Below are 19,355 nucleotides of genomic sequence, written 5' to 3' on the forward strand. Positions count from 1 at the left end.
ATTGATATTAGAGTATCAACTTGGGTTTTTTGGCACAAGATTCAACAACATCCACAAAACCACTATTTGCTCTTGGGACCGTGATGGTCTTTACCTTATAGTCTTGCTTTTAATTCAAATAGGGTAGTATGGGATGCTACCAGTGATGAGAGGAGCGAACCTGGGAGGCATGTATTGTAGGTGGTAGGTGCAATGGGACATGTAGTTCTCGTTTGGTACTCGTGCTTACTTGGTCATGCAATGAGCCCCCAGCCACCTTGTCCACAACCATTTCAGCCACCTAAGTGCTTTGCAAGACCACTAGCAACAATCCTTCTTTCTCTCTCTACATTGACCTCCTCCTCTCTCTTCAACACCCTCTCTTTGTCTCTCTCTCCTCAACATGGATCTCACTCACATCAACACATTTTTTTCTCTCATTGCGATATTAGTGCTTTAATCTCAAAATGCTTACGTGCATTCATAACAATTTTTGACGCTCAATGATGGTTTTCCAAGGCCATAGAGTGGCAGCTCCTTGGGCCTCAATTACTGAATGAATGTCCAAAAGATTTACACAAACAAAAAACCTTTTACACTAGCACAAGCTCTGACATCATGTGGAGATACGCTAGGGTTTGCAAAAGAAAACATAGAGTGTACGGCCATGAATGAAACACAATGAGCTTAAATACTAATACAAAATGAAGACAACTATATAATGAAGAAAACGGATACCATGCTCAAGGGAGAGCTGTCCGACAGCGGGTGGCTCTTGTGTGAGCGGGCTGAGGGAGGTGTTGTGTGTCGTCCACGGGAGATGGATCCAGAATGCAGTAACCATCAATCGGTGTAGAGGCTGATGAAGCAAAGTGCTGAAACATGTGAAAACAACGTGCTCTGCAGATGCAAATGCAGATTAGGCTGATGCTGAAAAGTGCTCAGATGACGAACAACAGCAAGGCAGCATGCAGGGATGAAAACATAGCAGTCCACCAAGCCCTAATGACTAGGGCAACAGCTGAGAACACTCAAAACAGGAGCTGCAGCAATCAAATAGAAGGCTGGAGTGATAGCGGCAGCTGCTGGAACCAAACACAAGTGTGGGCAGCCTTTGGATGATTACAGTAGTAGCTGGAGATGACGAGGAATGAGTGGGCAACAGCATTCGGAGGAGCTTGCAGCCATGTAATGATAGGGAATGAACTAGGATAACTTGCAAAACAAGGAATGGAGCAAGTGGTTGTGTAGGCTCCTATTTATAAATATGGATCCTCCCAAAGTTTGGGTGTTTGCTTATGGGACACAAAAGCTTTGGTAATTTCTGAATTTGGGGCTGTTTCAATGAGCGAACTAATGTTTAATGTGTAATGCACCTTTTTTAGCTTAACATCCTTTTAGTGATGCAAATGGATCTTAGGATTTACTAGTACCACAGAGCCTTGGACTTTTGACTTGTGTGTCTAGGCCATGTTTGCCATTCTTGGCATGCCGTGGTTCGTTGATAAATCATCCTCTCTTTGTAAGCTGTAAATCTCATGTAATATTTTTTTTATTTGATGGTTGTTTCTTTGTGGTTGAGGGCTGTCTACCCTCTAACACCATCAAATTTGATGTGATGCATCAACAATGGAATTGAGCAAATTTATCTTTAATTTAGATGTTGTAACTTACATGTGTTTCATTAAAAAAGTTCAGTGGTTCTTTATTACAATGTAATTCTCTTTTATGTGGTAAAATGTTGATAATAATAATTCCATTGTCCACTTATCTAGATCTATTATTGCATGAATTTAGTAATGTCTTTTCATTCAAGTTACTAGATGAAAGTCCAACATCTTGCGGAACACTAGATCATTGGATAGAGACGTTGCTCAATAGCCATCTCATCTCTTGGCAAACCCCCTAGGTTTAGCTTGAAAGAGAAGGACTAGGCAACTAGGTAGTTCTACGACTATCTTACAAAGGGTTTTATCAAATCTAATAAATCCTCGTGGATGCACCCATTCTTCTCACTCAAAAGAAGGATGGCATGATGTGCTTTTGTGTAAATTATAGAGGTCTCAATAAGGTGAACATCAAGAACAAGTATCATAGTTACATGGGATGTAGGGGATGTGGGCCGAGAACATAGGAATCCCATCCCGAAAAGTGGACCCATCCCCAATGCATCTCGAAAAGGGTACATTTCCATGCAGTGGTCCATCACAAGGGGATGCATCTTGAGACGAGGGGGAGGACTGTCAGAGTGCAGCGGTGCGGAAGCGTAGGACTGAGAGAGAGAGAACGCAGAGAGAGAAGGGAGAGAAAGAGACAGTGTACACTGAAGATCTGCTGTATAAAGAATGCTGAATACAAAGATATACACGGGCGCAGTGCGCTGGACTGCGTGTCTCCACCTCGACGATGCGACCTGCTGTCCACCTCGAAGTCTGCTGCAGTCTGCACTGTTTGCTGTCAGAAATCTGCGAACAGAGACAGAGATCTGCACGGCACCGGTCTGTAATCTGCGACAGAGAATGAATGCCAGACTGCTGAAAACGTCAGCAATAAATAGGCGAAAATCTGCCTAGGATGGGGCGCCAAAATAGGGCGCAGCCTGATAAAAATCAGCTGCAGGCAGTCGGACTGCCACGTGGCAGTCCGACTGCACAGTCCGACTGTGCAGCTGGACTGTGCAGCTGCTGCCTGCTGCTGCCTGCCTGAAAACAGGCTATGATCTCTGACACCCCCTCTCAGAGCCTGGACAGGGCAGAAGCCTGAGGGATCTGGAATGTTGCCGAAGTAGAGCCTGAGGAAGCGCCTTCGTAAACAAATCTGCAAGATTATCCTCCGTCTTGCAATACTCCACAGTGATGGTCTCATCCAAAAGCTTTTCTCGGATGAAGTGGTACTGGATCTCAATGTGCTTCGTCCGGGCATGAAAAACAGGATTCCTCGCCAAGGCAATGCAACTCTCATTGTCACATCGCAGCAATGTAGGACGAGTCTGGGGGTACCCAAGCTCCTCCAACAGTCTCCGAAGCCACACAACCTCGCATGTGGTGGAAGACGCGGCCCGATACTCCGCCTCAGTAGACGAAAGGGCTACCGTGGGCTGCTTCTTGCTACTCCAAGAAATAACACCTGCACCCAAAGTAAAGCAGTAACCTGTTGTAGACCGCCTGTGGTCCACGTCACCGGCCCAATCCGAGTCGCTCCAACCTGCAAGTACAAGATCTGACCCATCTGTCCCTGCGGGGTAATGAATCCCCAAATCAGACGTCCCCCTCAGATACCGAAGTATCCTCTGAGCAGCCTGCCAATGCACCGTCTTAGGTTCACTCATGAACCCTGCCAAGAGCCCAACAGCAAAACATAGATCAACCCTGGTGTTGAGAAGCCAAATCAAAGACCCTATCAACTGTCGATAGCGGGAAGCATCCGCCAAAGGAGAAGCTGAGTGGGAAGTGGCCTTCCAGTTCGGATCCATAGGAGTAGAGAGGGCCCGACAATCTTCCATCTCAAAAGACACCAAGAGCTCCTGTACATATCTCTGTTGGGAGAGAAAGATCCCCCTCTGAGACTGAAAAATCTCATGTCCTAAAAAGAAATGGAGTAGCCCCAAATCCGTCATCTCGAACGTCCGATGTAAAGCTGACTTTGTCTCCTGGACCTGCTGTGCAGCATCACCTGTGACAATCAAATCATCAACATATAATACAAACAGCACACAACCAGCCTCGGAAGTGTGAACATACAGCTGCGGATCGGCCTTGGACCGCCGATATCCCAACTGAGTCTGGAGGAACGAATCAATCTTCTCGTTCCAAGCTCGCGGGGCCTGCTTGAGACCATACAGGGCCTTCTTCAACCTGTAGACTTTCCCATCTGAAGAACCAAAGCCAGGAGGCTGCTCAACGTAGATCTCCTCCTTCAAATCACCATTCAGGAAGGCCGACTTCACATCCAGCTGATAAACAGGCCATCTCCTATGGCCAACCAAAGCAAGAACAGCTCTAATGGTTGCCATACGAGCTGTAGGGGCAAAGGTGTCATGACAGTCAATACCTGGGCGCTGGGCAAAACCCTTAGCAACAAGGCGAGCCTTGTGCTTATCCAAAGTACCATCACTGAGATATTTGGTCTTGAAGACCCACTTGACTCCAATCACCTTCTTCTTCGGGGGGCGTGGCACAAGTGACCAAGTGCCATTCCTCTCAATAGCCTCCAACTCAGCTTCCATAGCTTTCTTCCATGGGGCGGACTGTAAAGCCTCCTTCACGGAGGTGGGCTCTCGATCCTGCATAACACGGGACATCAAACAATAATTGGAGCACACAAGCTCCGAAGAATGTGCCTGGTGCCTCCGTGACCGCCACGGACCATCCTGCGGTCCCCACTCCTCAGGAACCCCCTCGATCCCTGAATCACGGAGTGTGTCACGGGCCCAGCGAGGAGGAGGCCGAACCTCCCCTCGTCGTTCTCCATCAGTAGAAGACTCTGGAATGTCCACCAGTGGTAACTCCTCAGAAGGATCCGGTGGAACAGTAGACTCTGTGTCAGAAACAGAATCATAATCAAACGGCACAGGCTCCAGTGGAACTGTAGAAGGAGCCAAACTCTCCCCTGGATCTCCAAGAACGGGATGCTCCTCACCCGTTGAAGAAGCCGGAACCTCCACAAACCGCACATCACGGCTAGTATATACATCCCGCTTGACGGGATCATAGAGTCGGTAGCCTTGGGACTGGGAGCTGTAGCCAACAAATACCTGTTTGCGGGAAGCCGCTTCGAATTTGTCACGGTGAGCTTTGGGAATGTGAACATAGGCATCACACCCAAAGACCCGAAAGTAAGAAACATCTGGCTTCGATCCAAAATACGCCTCAAATGGAGTCATCCCTTCCACGGCCGAAGTAGGAGATCGGTTAAGGATGTGGACTGCAGTAGCCACAGCCTCGGCCCACAGAACCTGAGGGGTCTGTCGGTGCTCCATCATGGTGCGCGCCATCTCGATCACACTGCGGTTCTTCCGTTCGAGAATACCATTTTCTTGTGGAGTATTCGTATTGGCAAACTCCTGGTGAATTCCTCTATCTGCACAAAACCGAGCAAATTCATTAGAGACAAATTCACCTCCCTTGTCGGATCGCAAGGTCTTCAACTTCCGGCCTGATCGGTTCTCCTCAAAGAGAAGCCAATCCTTGAAGTGCGAGAAAGCTTCTGATTTTAGTGCCAAAAAGTAGGCCCATGTCATCCTGCTATAGTCATCCACGATCAGCATGAAGTACGAGCTCCCACGCAGGGACTCATTCCTCATAGGGCCACATAGATCCGTAGATACTAACTCCATTGGTGAAGTAGACCGCCGCGAAGCGGTATGGGGAATGGCATCTCTATGCTGCTTCCCCCGTATGCAGGAGACACATGGCTGCTGGCTCACCACTATATCCGGCAACCCTCGAACAAGCTGTCCCCGTGACGCCTGCCGAAGATAGTCATAGTTTAGGTGACCAAACCTAGCATGCCATAATTCAGACTGTGACTGTGAGGTAAGAAGAAGAGTAGAGAGGGCAGTGGAAGACTTCAGTTTGTAAATGCCGTTCTCCTCATATCCAGATGATAGAACCTTCCTCGATTCACGATCAAGGACTCGCACTGTAGAACTGTCAAACTCCACCAGAAGACCAAGGGAGCAAATCTTATGGACTGAAAGGAGATGGTACCCCAATCCTGGTACATGCAAAACCTCTGAGGTATGGGTGCCACCTCGTCCATCCGGAATAAGCTGCATCTTACCCCGACCTGCAATAGAAACTGAAGAGCTGTCTCCAATGAGAACCTACCCACGCGAAGGTCGCAGCTGGGCAACACCATCCGATGAAGGAGTCATGTGCCGTGAGGCACCACTATCAATAATCCACTCTCGAGATTGGGAAGCCGCCATCGCAGCATCAGAAGCATTCGGTGAAGCGTCCTCAATGACAACTAGATGTAGAAATGCAGCTGATGAGGGTGTAGCCACCGCTCCAGAATCCTTGGTTTCCTTCTTCTTGGTGTCCTTCGAGTCTTTGTCAGGGCAATCCTTCTTCCAATGGCCAGTCTTTCCACAAATATGGCATGTGGAGTCTTTGTCCTTGTCCTTCTCCTTGTCCTTCTTGGACTTGTTATCCCCCTTCTTCTTCTTTTGGTCCTTCCCCTTCTTCTGAGAGGCTTGACCTGTCAACGCCTCCGTCTTGGAAGCATTCTGTCCCTTTAACTGTTCCTCTTGGTCCAAGACCATAGGAACCAACTCCTCCCACCGAAGAGTAGACTCTCGCCCTGAAGCAATAAGGGCAGAGTAAAATGTACCGAATCGTGGCGGCAACTGGGACAAGAGTGTAATCGCCATGTCTTCGGAGGAGATCGGCTTCCCCGCATTCTGAACCTGCATCTGTAGCTGCCTTAGCTTGTTAATGTGTTCCCTTAGCGAAGAAGACTTATTGACGGACAAGGTCCGCATCTGTACCTCCAAAGAAACCCTCTTCATCAGGGTCATCCGATTGTACATTTGATCAAGCTCCAGCCATATCTCACGAGCCACCGTCAAGTGCTCGATGTGAGCGATCACGGCTGTAGTGCATGATAGAAAGAGAAAGGATCGAATCCTGGCATTCAATTTGTCCCAATGAGACTGGGCCCTGGCCAACTCCGCACGAGCATCGGAAGAGAGTTTGGACTCATCTCTTACCGAAGGCCGGTCAATATCTTCCTGTACCAACTCCGCCAAATCATAGGACTCCAGAATGGCCAACATCATAACGCGCCAAATGCGGTAGTTGTCTCCGTCGAGCTTCTGATCTGTAGGAAGAGCCGGTAGGACAGGCACCTTCCGGTCCATAATCGCCTGGAACTCCAAGTCCATCTCTGTAGACATCTTCACCTGCAATGCCTTCTCAAACGCAAAAGCAGCCCCCTTTGACTGGGTACACTCAGCCTGCTAAGGCTCTTCCGCGTCCCGAAGCTTCTTCACCCGCCGGAGGCGATGAAAGAGCAAAACCTGCACTTTTAGGTTGAAAACTCAAACTTTCTCCGCGACAAACAGCAGTAAACAGCAGCAAATCCACCACCTGTACTCCTTTCCTGTGCGCCCACACTCGTTTCAGCCTTGTTCCAAGGCGCAGCCCTCCTGTCTGCCCTTAAACGCAAAAAACGCAAATTTGTGTCGCGATGGAAACTCCTCTTCAGGTTGATTCTGCGCTCAGTCAGCCCTCAAACACTGCTCTGATACCATGTCAGAGTGCAGCGGTGCGGAAGCGTAGGACTGAGAGAGAGAGAACGCAGAGAGAGAAGGGAGAGAAAGAGACAGTGTACACTGAAGATCTGCTGTATAAAGAATGCTGAATACAAAGATATACACGGGCGCAGTGCGCTGGACTGCGTGTCTCCACCTCGACGATGCGACCTGCTGTCCACCTCGAAGTCTGCTGCAGTCTGCACTGTTTGCTGTCAGAAATCTGCGAACAGAGACAGAGATCTGCACGGCACCGGTCTGTAATCTGCGACAGAGAATGAATGCCAGACTGCTGAAAACGTCAGCAATAAATAGGCGAAAATCTGCCTAGGATGGGGCGCCAAAATAGGGCGCAGCCTGATAAAAATCAGCTGCAGGCAGTCGGACTGCCACGTGGCAGTCCGACTGCACAGTCCGACTGTGCAGCTGGACTGTGCAGCTGCTGCCTGCTGCTGCCTGCCTGAAAACAGGCTATGATCTCTGACAAGGACGTGTCGGATGGGACGCAGTGGATGCCATGTGTCATAGGGTCTGTACTATTTGCACTGTTTCTTGTAGTCTTTAGTCCACTAGTTTTATTATTTCTCAACTTGTACTGTTTCTTGTAGTCTTTAGTCTGAGGACTCATTATTTGGTGGTTATCGTTGGACTTTAGTCTTTATGCCATATGGCATTTATGATTCCTTAGTTTTGACTTTTAGTATATTTCTCAGTTTGTATTGTTTCTCGTTTAGTGTTTACTGTTGGACTTTAGTCTTTAAGTCACACAACATTTCTCAGCCACCATTTGGCATTGACAATTTTACTCTTCAATTTGACTATTCATTCTTTATTTATGTTTTAACTTTCATGGTTCATGTATTTTTTGAAACTTTTATGGGATATTTTTAGAAGGTTTTTGAGTTAAGCTATTGTATTTGTCTAGTTTCTTCATAGATATTTCTATTATGTCTAGAAAACATATATTTTTTAGGTGCCCATCCCCATCCCCATCCCCATCCCCATCCCCATCCCCATCCCCATCCCCGTTGTCCTAGTCCCCCATCCCCGTCCCCCGTCCCTCGTCCCCCGTCCCCCCCCATCCCTGGTGACTATGACAAGTAATGATTACCTAGGATGAATGACCTTATTAATTGACTCTATGGTGTAAAGTACTTCACTGAGATTGATCTTAGGTCGGGATATCATCAAACACGGATATTTTTTGTCTCTTAAGGATGTATTATAAATTGCTTTTCGCGTGTGTCTTGCCTTTTGGGCTGACAAATGCTTACACAACTTTCCAATAGATGATAGACGGTTTGTTTCATCCATATTCGGGAAAGTGAATAGTTGTCTTTCTCTAGTAAGTCTCTTGAGGAACATGCAAATCATGTGCATATCATTTTACATCTCTTGAGATAAGAGTGATTATTTGTGAAACTATTCAGCTGTCTAGTCCCTACTAGCGACTACTGCTACATTGTCTACAACTATTGCCTAGCTACGATCTGGTTTCCAGCTTGCTACCCTTTGTCATGAGGACATGTATTTTTGAAACCTCACTTAACATGTGGATTAATTTTTAATCACATGATTAAGTAAATGTTGCACAGGTGAGGTGCAACTCGGGTTAGAGTAAATTTATGAGCCCGGGACCTGAGGAAATAACGGGATATCAAAGGCAAAAGTTGCTATAAGTTATGCCGCATAGGTACTTGGTGGTATTTGGTACCAGATGTTGGCATAGGTCATCCATTTGGCCGTAAGTGTGAGTTGGTGACACTAGAGAAGTGGTATCTAATGCCAATTTGATGGTCAAAGATGATGCAGACACTTGAGAGTGGAAGATGCCTAGCCAATTTAATTATTGGTCAATCAGATTATTTTTCAGGGCACTAAAATAATTACTAGATTAATTTTTAGTTATTAAAGAGTGAAAATTAATATTTAATTATGGATAATGTTGGAAAAACCATTTGGGAAGGCTGCTACTTGTTAAAAATGCCCATGCGAGACTAAAAAACGTCTTTAGAGGCTGAAGAGAGGCATTTTAAGTGTATTCAGCTTGCAAGAGAGAGGGAGGAGATGCTGTTGGTCTGATTTGCAGCCATTGGAGGACTTTCTGAGGCAGCCAGGTGTAGGAGAAGACCAATCAATAGGCAGGTGACAGCATCTACAGGCTGTTGAGACAGGGCAGCAGCAGTAAATGACTGATTTTCTTCAGTTCTTTGCATCTACAAGCTGTTGAGACAGGACAACAACAATAAATGATAGATTTTCTTCAATTTTTCGTGAAGAAAGTCTGAATTTTCTCTCTCCTTAGCATTCTCTCTCATTTCCCAGTCTTTCTACAGCCTTGCTCCAAAGATTGCAGCATTGAGATCACCAGAGGCTAAGAAATTTCAGATTTCTCTGCTGTAAACTCTAATTTGTAGCAGAAATTAGGGTTTAGCAACAGCCTCGGGAAGTGTGCTAGAAATTGGAAGCTCCAAGACTTGGATTTTTTAGGGCTGAAGGTGAATTTCAGCTAAATTCAGGTGGAGGACTAGTCAGCCATTGAATTTGGGGCATTTCCATCATCTATGAAGTGGGTGAAGGCCAATTTTAAGTGCTCGAATCAAGGGGAAAATCAGATTGAAGACTTGCTGGTCACTTTGGGCAGCAAGGGGAGTTTGGATTGCGAAGGGGATTGGGAGAATCCCATTGTAAATCAACTTTTTCTTCAATAAAGCTAAAGAAATACCAAAAGGGGTGCTAATTTTGGGCCAATCAAGTGTGCATTGTCCAAGATCAGTAGGTAAATTTGTAATTTGCAGATTTGCATTTATTGTTTGTTGTTGTAATAAGTTGTAATCGGGGATTTACCACCCTATCCAAGGAGGAAGGCATGTTACATCCTTCCATTTCCAACATTGGCTTGATTCGCATTTGCATCTGCAAAAGGTCATTTTTGTGTTTTCGGCACTTTTCTTCATCAACCTCTGCCGATTGGTGGTTACTACACTTGGGATCTGTCTTCGGTAGATGACACACATCAACACTTGTCTCAGCTCACTCTCATGAGAGCCACAAGCTATTGGATAACTCTATCCTTGAGCATTTTGTACATTCTCTCATTCATTTACAACATTGATTCATTCACTTTAGAGTTCAGTTTTTCCTTTGTTTGTATTTGTGTTTTGCATTTAGGATTTGTGTTTATTGCATTATTATTTGAGTTATTGTGTATTAGTAGTGTTTTTACATTGTGTGTTTTCTTTGTGCAAACCCTAGCATATCTTCACATGGTATTAGAGGGGGTGCTCTTCTAAAGAGTATCTTGTGGCTGTTGTGGAGAGCTTGATGTTGTGTGAGATACATGAACAATAGGTAATTGATTTACGATCGCTCAAACGACTCCATCTTTGGATCCTCTGATGCTTTCTTCAACTACTCTTTCAATGGAGGGCTTGAGGAAACATTATAGTCTTGATGTCATCACGTGCTTGCCTAACAATTCCTTGGCAACACGTTTTAGTGGTCCATCGGGAAACTATTCTAGATGACTTCGCCCGGCACTCACAAGAATGCACGAGGTCTATCGTCTAGGTTTCCTAGAGCCCACCGCGTAACAGAAGGTACCGGCCGTCCCTACGAGGATCAACCTGCAAGCTCGGGGTCCTAATTTGACAACTGAGGTCTCAATACATCAATTGGCTTCATCGGAGGTGTTCCACAAGGGCTTCTCGTCCGACTGGAGCGATTGTAGTTACTGTTGGTTCATGGAGTGCAACGCTTTTTTTCAGAAATAGGTTAGGATTTAGGAAACCTTAATGGAGTTTTGGCACAGTTGCCGCACCATTCCCCTAAGATAATTTCTGATCAAGGTTTTAAGACCTGACCCTAGGTAAGTCAATGCTCTGCTCTACCTAATTTTTCCTAATTAACGTTTCGTTTAATCTCTTGAGAGAAGCTCCCAACTTATCGAAACCACCCATCCATAGGACGGATTCGTCGGGAATCTTGCCCACTCGTTTTCCACAAATGGTTTTCTTTAGTTTTCTAATTACCTATCACATTAAGTTATAGTATATAAAAGCAACTTCGTTAATTAACTCGTTATCACAAGTTCATTCGCGTAATTTTATGGCACAACACAAAGACAGAGAAAATAGTCTTTTGGCAAAACATATTTATTTATTATTTCACAAAGTTATTTACAATGATTTTCCCCTTCTGCCTACGCAGAAAATAAACCTCCGTTCACCGGAAAATCCCTTCTGTCTGCGCAGAAGAAAAGAAACCCTCTAAGATTTCCGTTTCTTCACTAGTACTCGGGACTCCAAGATCCCATCCTGATTTGTGCGAGGATCAGACAGTTTCTAGGAGCAATTGAGAGATTTACGGCTAGAGCCCCCCTGGCACTCCCGCCTCCTCCTACCTAACAGATTCCTCACCGAGCGACCTCTTGTCATCGAGGCCGGTCCAAAGCTCCTCACGGCGGTACAAAACAATCCCCCTTGGAGCAGGGTTCCGCGTCTAGCCGTGAGAGAGGCATAGTGCGATCTTTGCTCTTATTATCCTGATTCATAGTAACATGGGACGGGGAATGGGAATGGGAACGGGGACAGGGACGGGGAATGGGAATGGGGTTGGGTAAAGGACTGTCCTGGGGACGGGGGAAAAAACGGCAATTAAAAAGTTATTTTTAAAAGTACTTTAAAATCATACTTAATCTACTCTAAGAGAGGAACGTTTGAAGGACACATTTGCACCAAATAGAAGAAAATAGAGCATATCCAAAAGACTCGTGACCACTCGTTACTCAAGAGTCAATAGCCAAGGCTCAAACTACAATGACAAATGTACATAGAAGATGGGAGGAGAGTGTAAATACTAAAGCCAAAAATAAATACAAAATGTCAAAATGCCACATGACATAATGGCAAATGCTAAGTATGAGGGTAAATCGTAAGGCTCAAGAGTCTAGAGTGCTCTAGAGAGTCGAGAGTCGAGACTAAGTAGTGGGTCGGACAGTGGGATGAAGCGGAATGTCCACGGACTCTGTGAAGTCCTCGACAACCTTTGGCTCCTCCTCACCTATGCCCTCAAGGTCCTCCAAAATCTCAGCTATGTGAAGTGGGTCAACCTCTAGATCGTGTTGTGCCTGCTCCCATTCGGTGAATGAATCTTCTTTCTTCACCATGCCTTTGCAAAACATTCGCAAGTTGGAACTCACAAAGACCAAATCATTGGCACGATGCACTCCAAGGCGGTTCCTCTTCTCCATACATAGGGCAATCAACCTCATCCCACCATGACCATCGATGTATCACGGGTCTTCTTCTTTGAGTGGGGCTGGTGGTTCCTTCATGATTATCATTTTGTGAAGAGGTGGATGCCGCGGTAGATGTGGGTTGGTTTGTAGATGGGGAAGCCAATGAAGATGCCATAGATAATAAAAACTTTGAAAGTTTGATGAGAAGTAGCCTTTGAAGTTTGCCCTTGAGGCTTGACTCCTTGAGCCTTGAAAGTTGAGGCTTGAGCAATGAATTATGAGGCCCAAGGGAGGGAGAGTAGAGTCTAGACTCTAGAGACTTGAGAGGGAGAGAAAGAGAGGGGGAGAGAGAGAGAGAGAGAAAGCTTGTATAATGTAGAGGGTAGCCTTGAGCCTTGAGGCTTGAGGCCCAAGGGAGGAGAGAGTGGAGACTTGAGACTTGAGAGGGAGAGAAAGAGCCTTGAGCACGCCGGCCTTTAACCTTGAGACTTGAGACTTGAGACTTGAGACTTGAGAGGGAGAGAAAGAGCCTTGAGAAGTTGAGAGTCGAGACTCTTGGCCTTGGAGTGTGAGTGTAGCTTGAGAGTGGAGCATTATATAGGAAACATTGGCAAGAGCATGGCGGAAATGGCCGTTGGCAGCCAAACAGTCAAATCTTTTTTTTTTCAAAAATGGCCCAACGGCTCCCTAGGCCATCCCTGACACGCATGTGTGCGTCCCCGCTTGGCTCACTGGCGTCCCCACTCGGAGACGAGACGTCCGTCCGTTCCGTAAGGTCCCCGCCCGGTCCCGTCCCTGGGACTGCATCCCCCCGTCCCACGCTGCCGTCCCCTCCGTCCCCTATTACTATGTCCTGATTATATATTTACAATTAGATCTAATTGCTGTAAGCACAATTAATCTTTCTTGTGTAACCATCAATGCATGCACAAATAAAAAAGAAACAACAGTAAGGGTTTTTAGCATAGGAAGTAGCCCCACCCAAATCTAGGGTTTCTCTTTTAAGGTCCCACCTTATTCCTAGGGTTTCCCTTCCTACTTGCAACTCTTTTCGGGATCCGCAAGTTATTTCGATAATCTGAAGTCTATTTTATCCTTATGAATTTTTTTTTTATTTTCTCTCTAAAAGATAATATGGGCATTTATACCTATGGCAGGCAATTCAAGTACGGCCCTACCCTAACCCGTGCTTAGTAGGATTTCAAATGTTTTTCCAAGACTGTTTAGACTTTAGAATTTGTATCGACAAATTCCTATCAATGTCCAATAAGTTCTACTACAGACTTCCGATATTTATTTAATTTTTTGATATTGATAGTTTCAAGATTGTTGAGTATTTCATAGTTGTTTTTCCTTCAACATTCTCGATGTTTTAGGTTAGGTTTTCTCATTGATTCATACGTGGGTCAACTCATGATATTGACGCTCTTGCTAATATAATCATTAATATTAACATTACGTGTGTTTTCAACAAGAAAATAATTTTTATTTTATTCTACTCATATTCTATGGTTTAATCGACAATGTCTGATATTTGTCAAACTTTCAATGTTATCTAGAAAGATCAATTTTCATTTAGCTATGTCCTAAGTGCAATGTTGATTGTTTTTTTTGAAAACTTTATTCTGAGCAATGCAAAAATCATAAGTTCAATTTTTTTTAAAATCTTTCAAATATTGAGTTATTTTTTCACGTATCTAATTTATATGCGTTTAGTATATATTTTTCTATACAATTTTTTGTTGATTTAATACATTGATTATTTGACGATATTATCTAAATGATTTTTCATAAATTATTATAAAATTCATATGCGTCTATTTATCATTATCAAAATAAAATAGAGATAGTCACTTTCAAGGAAAAATTATAAAATATTCCCTTCCCTAACAATGTCTATTTTTTTTTGTTATTATGATTATATGCGTCATTAATGAAATAATAATAAATATTGCGAAATAAACCATAATTAAGATATTTTCTTAATGACAGGCATATAATCTTTTTTCAAGTGAAAGATTCTTTTCAATGAATAGCTAATTATTATATTACTTAGGTTATTTTTCTAAGTGACAATTCATATGCATTTTCTTTAAAACGCGTTTATAATCGTTGAAAGCCAAATATAACGATAAGCTTATAAAACATTATTTTTTTCCAAACCGACGAGATGCTACCTCTCTCAGATTTGCTGTAACGGGGGTTTTGCCAATTCTTACCACGTCATTTTTTCCATCGGCCGCATTCCTTGCTTCCCTTGCTTCAAATGGGCTTTTTGAATTTTTGCGACCATAGGATGTTAGGCAAAATTGACGTGGTAGTTCAAGGAGAGTTTGTGGTTGTCTAGAAAAATTTTGCCAGCGTTTCGCTTAGCGGTATGGTCGTATGGGATGAAGGTGTAACGAGGGGGTAGAGAAAATGAAAATGAGGTAAAAGGGGGGTATTTTTCTTTTTCAAGGCTCAAGCTTCAATGGAAAAGAAAAGTAGAAAAAATTTTCCATCATTAGGAGCTTTTCCTTCTTGCTTTTTTTTTGTGGAAGGAGAGGGGTGTTGAGCTAAAATATACATTACTTGCTGATTAGCCTCTTAAATAGCCCCAAAACACACTAAAAATGCTCTTTTAGAGTAAAACCCTTAAACGGGGAGCGGTTCAAGAGAGTTTAGTGGAAACCCTAAAATGGGGAGCAGTTCGAGAAAGTTCAGTGGAGACTCTAATTTTTGGGGCGCCCTTCCACATCTATAAATAGACAGGTTGCCCCCATTCAGCCATCATCCTTGTTTTGCAGGTTACACGAGCCCACACACCCTCTGTTGCTGTGGGCGCCCAGTTTTCAGCCTGCAGCCCGCCTCCATCTGCTGTCCAGCCATCATTGACTGCAGTCACATCATCTTCAGCCTGTCCATTGCTGTAGGCGACAGCTCTCAGCTGCTGGCGACTGCTCCAAACTGTCCCAGATTGCTGTTCAGCCTGCTGTCCATCATCTCTAGGGTCAGCTAGCCTGCGTTTTCAGCATTGCAGGCCCTGACACTCTCAGACACTGTTTCAGCCTGTTGTTTATAGCAGGCTGTGCACAGTTTCCAATCCCCGATCGGTAGTACATTGCTGCGTTTACCAGTTTCCAGCCTCTAGATTGCTGCGTTTTGGTGACCAACCTGTTGCCATTCACTATTCAGCACTCCACTCCGACTGGTGGTCACGGACTTGGGATCCGTCTTTGGTGGACGTCACACTCCGACATTGCTTTGCCCTTGAGCACACTGTACACTCTTACATTCATTTACAGCATTCATTCACTTCAGAGTTGTGTTCTCTCTCTCCCTTCTTCTGTTTGTGTTTGATTTTTTGTGTTTGAAGAGGGGCCTCACGAAGCAGACGAAATTCAGGTACATCTACAGCTTCTGTTTCATTTGAGCATATTACACACTTCTCACTTCCCTCCCATTCCACCCTCTTCTATATCACACCTTTATCATCTCTCATTATCTTTCCAAAATCTTGGATTATACTTCACATCTGCATCACACACCCTAGGGGTTGGATCTACCATCTCCGCTCCTAGCACATTTTCCTTCTCCACCCCATTCTCTACCTCTTTGCACCATGGTACTTTGTTAGGAGGAATGCCACCCTTTAACACAGTACCTCTCACCTTTTAGCAAATGAGCACACCCATAACTCCTGGGTCGACTATGATGGGTATCCCCTTCACTATCCCCAGCTTCACATCTCCCATAACCACTCATACGCAGGGGTTTCCATTCTCAGCTTATGGTGTGTCTTCACACTCTCCTTGGGTTACACCTACGCAGGGATTCCCATCTTCTGCTCCCAGTGTTCCCATCCCACCTCCTTGGGTTCCTCATGTGGCTACCATGCCCATGCCTAGTCAGCCCATCCCTACCTATGATCCACCTTGCACACTACCCGCATGCCTGGTGGGCACTCTGGGGCCCATTCCCAAGTGTACTCCACTCCCCCATCCTACCCCCACTACACTTTTTCACACTATCAATCTCCGAGCACTACCACTCCTGTTGCAACGGCCAAGAATGCCTTCACAGATAAGACACATTTTAACGGGTCAAATTTCACTACTTGGTCGAATTTCATGTAACAAGTACTTGAGTCTAAGGGTCTTTGGGACCTCGTTATTGGTCTAGAGCCTATGTCGGACCCTCGATTAGCTCACCCTGACTACATCCGTCAATGGAGAGTCTGCAATGCTACAACCAATGTTGAGCTGATGCAAGGATTGCTTCCTGAGTTTCACTCTCAGTTGCAGCACTTCCCGCACGCGTCAGAGCGTTGGAGTCGCCTTCTCGACCGCTATGCGGCTCGTGATCGTACTCGGTGCATCAATCTTGACTTTCAGCTTCAAGAGTTCTCTCTTAAGGAAGGGGATGATCTGAAAGTCAAGCTAGCTAACTATAGGCGGTTACTTGTCGAGTTCGCCACTACTGGCTCTCCAAAGTCAGATGACGATTAGATTACATTCTTCTTGAATAAGTTGCCCGCAAAATACTTCAATTTCATTCAACACATCATCTCCCAACCTCGATTGCCAACCTTCTACGAGTTTGAGTGCCAGTTCTTGCATTACGCAAGGCTACATGATCAAGTCCACAAGAAATCCTCATCACAGCCTTATTTAGAGCAGAGGGGGTTGGTTGCTTCTTCTTCGGGAGGGAAAACCACCAGTGGCAATAACTCGCTAGATGCGAAGGCAAGCCAATTAAAGGGTGACTCCTCTTCCTCCGATGGAACCAAAGAATCAAGACCTATCTGACAGTAACTCCCTAAGAAAAACCGGTTTTGCACACACTGTCAGAGAGTAGGCCATGTGGATGAGGAGTGTCGCTTCAAGGCTCAAGGTCTTTCACCTAAAAAGCCTCAGCAGGCCGCTGCAACTCCATAGTCCAGCGGGGCTACGCCTTCCGCTCCTGCTTCATCTGCTCCTTCAGCACCTGTTGTTGCTGTTGGACATGTGGCTTGAGTACAGCCTCAGTAGCCCATCTCTTTCACTACCCCTAAGGGACTGGTTGATTGGTCTGCAGGTTCCGATCCCGTTGCACTTCATGCATCTATCTTAGCTTCCTCCCTACCTCGTCATGCGTTCCCTTGGCAGAGCCCTGCTACTGGACGTACGCAATGGTGGCCACCTTCTTAGACTAGTATGTCTCTAGGTTCTTTCGGATACCCTAGGTCAGTCTAGCATTTATTTTTCGCACTCTTAAAGTCGGGCCCATAGGATTTTTGTCTCTACATTTTAAGTCTTCCGTTGCATTTACTCACACACACATACACGTTTGCATCTTTGCACTTGTTCCTTTAGTTAGCTTTTCATTTTGGTTTTGTTTTGTTTTTGGAGCATCTCACTACTGAATTCTGTGATTGGAGACTTTGATCTCCTTTGCAGGTTTTGTTCTCAGTGTAGGGCTAACATGCAGGTTTGCCCAGTCCTACTTGGGCTGGAGACTTGGGATACGCGCCGTTCCTTCATGGTTTCATCATCCTTGGAGTTTGCTATTCTACCAGCATGGAGGCTTCCCCTCTCGAGGCGGATCGTGTAGCATCTCTCTTGATTCTATCATGATGGTGACTTCTGCCTAGCTCTTCCAGCTGGGATGCTTCCTCCTCCTCTTCATTCCTTATGGTTCTCGACACCACATGAAGACCGACATCAGGCTCCTCTTCCTTCTTCGGCATCTACATCCAGGTTGAGAGGGGGTTCCTACCCTTCTTGGTATTCTACAGGCTTCAGCACTTTGTCTTCGGCATCGGCTTCTCCCCCCTGTTATATCTTACCCTTTGCATTGCATGATTTCATCATCTTTGTACTAGGGCGCTTGGGCAAGTGAACAAATTTCCATAAGGGACACTGTCCAAGTGGCACTTGTTGCATGAGCATTCTTCAGCATGTAGCATACTTTGCATCTCATTGTGCAGAGCACCACTTGAGCGGATCCTAAGCTGTTTCCACTGGCGGCTGTTGTTACCACACCATCATCCTTCTTCATCACATGGATACCTCATCACCTACTTTTCCTCGTCATCGACACCCTAAGTGGATGGGTTAGCTTGTATTGTTTTGTGATGTGGTGGGTGTACCCTCCCTACTCCCGTCTTCTGGGTCACTATTCCTCAATCGGCCACATCCCATAAAATTTACCACACTTATTCGGAAAAAAAAAAAAAAAAACACACAAAAGTTCCATGTAGTTCCATTTGCCTTTGTAGGGCTTGGTAGGCCACTGGGCAGCCAACGTGCACCCTTTGTCCGATGCCTTAGCTGCTTTGGGGTGGGACGCCTTGGGGTACATAAACATCACCATGGCTGGCCTAACCTTTCGGCTTAGTTTTGGGCCTGAGAGGGGGTGTTGAGATAAAATATGCATTACTTGCTGATTAGCCTCTTAAACAGCCCCAAAACACACTAAAAATGCTATTTTAGAGTAAAACCCTAAAATGGGGAGCGGTTCGAGAGAGTTCAATGGAAACCCTAAAACGGGGAGTGGTTCGAGAAAGTTTAGTGGAAACCCTAATTTTTGGGGCGCCCTTCCACATCTATAAATGGACAGGCTGCCACCATTCAGCCATCATCCTTGTTTTGTAGGTTACAGCAACTCACACACCCTCTGTTGTCGTTGGTGCCCAGTTTCCAGCCTGCAGCCCGCAGCCCGCAGCCCGCAGCCATCTGCTGTCCAGTCATCATCGACTGCAGCCACATCATCTTCAGTCTGTCCATTGCTGTAGGCGACAGCTCTCAGCTGTTGGCGACTGCTCCAAGCTGTCCCAGATTGCTGTTCAGCCTGCTGTCCATCATCTCTAAGGTCAGCCAGCCTGCGTTTTCAGCATTGCAGGCCCTAACACTCTCAGACACT

General features: G+C 45.4%; 1 protein-coding gene across 2 annotated transcripts in view; it reads left to right on the plus strand.

Moving 5' to 3' along the window:
- CPNIFS (chloroplastic NIFS-like cysteine desulfurase) overlaps window positions 1-19,355 on the plus strand; it is a 58,149-nt gene that overhangs the window by 22,345 nt on the left and 16,449 nt on the right. The gene's annotated exons all lie outside the window — the stretch shown is intronic.

This window comes from Lygodium microphyllum, chromosome 7, assembly GCF_053477565.2.
Source record: "Lygodium microphyllum isolate KBCC chromosome 7, Lygodium_microphyllum_v1.1.10, whole genome shotgun sequence".
Lineage (NCBI taxonomy): Eukaryota > Viridiplantae > Streptophyta > Polypodiopsida > Schizaeales > Lygodiaceae > Lygodium > Lygodium microphyllum.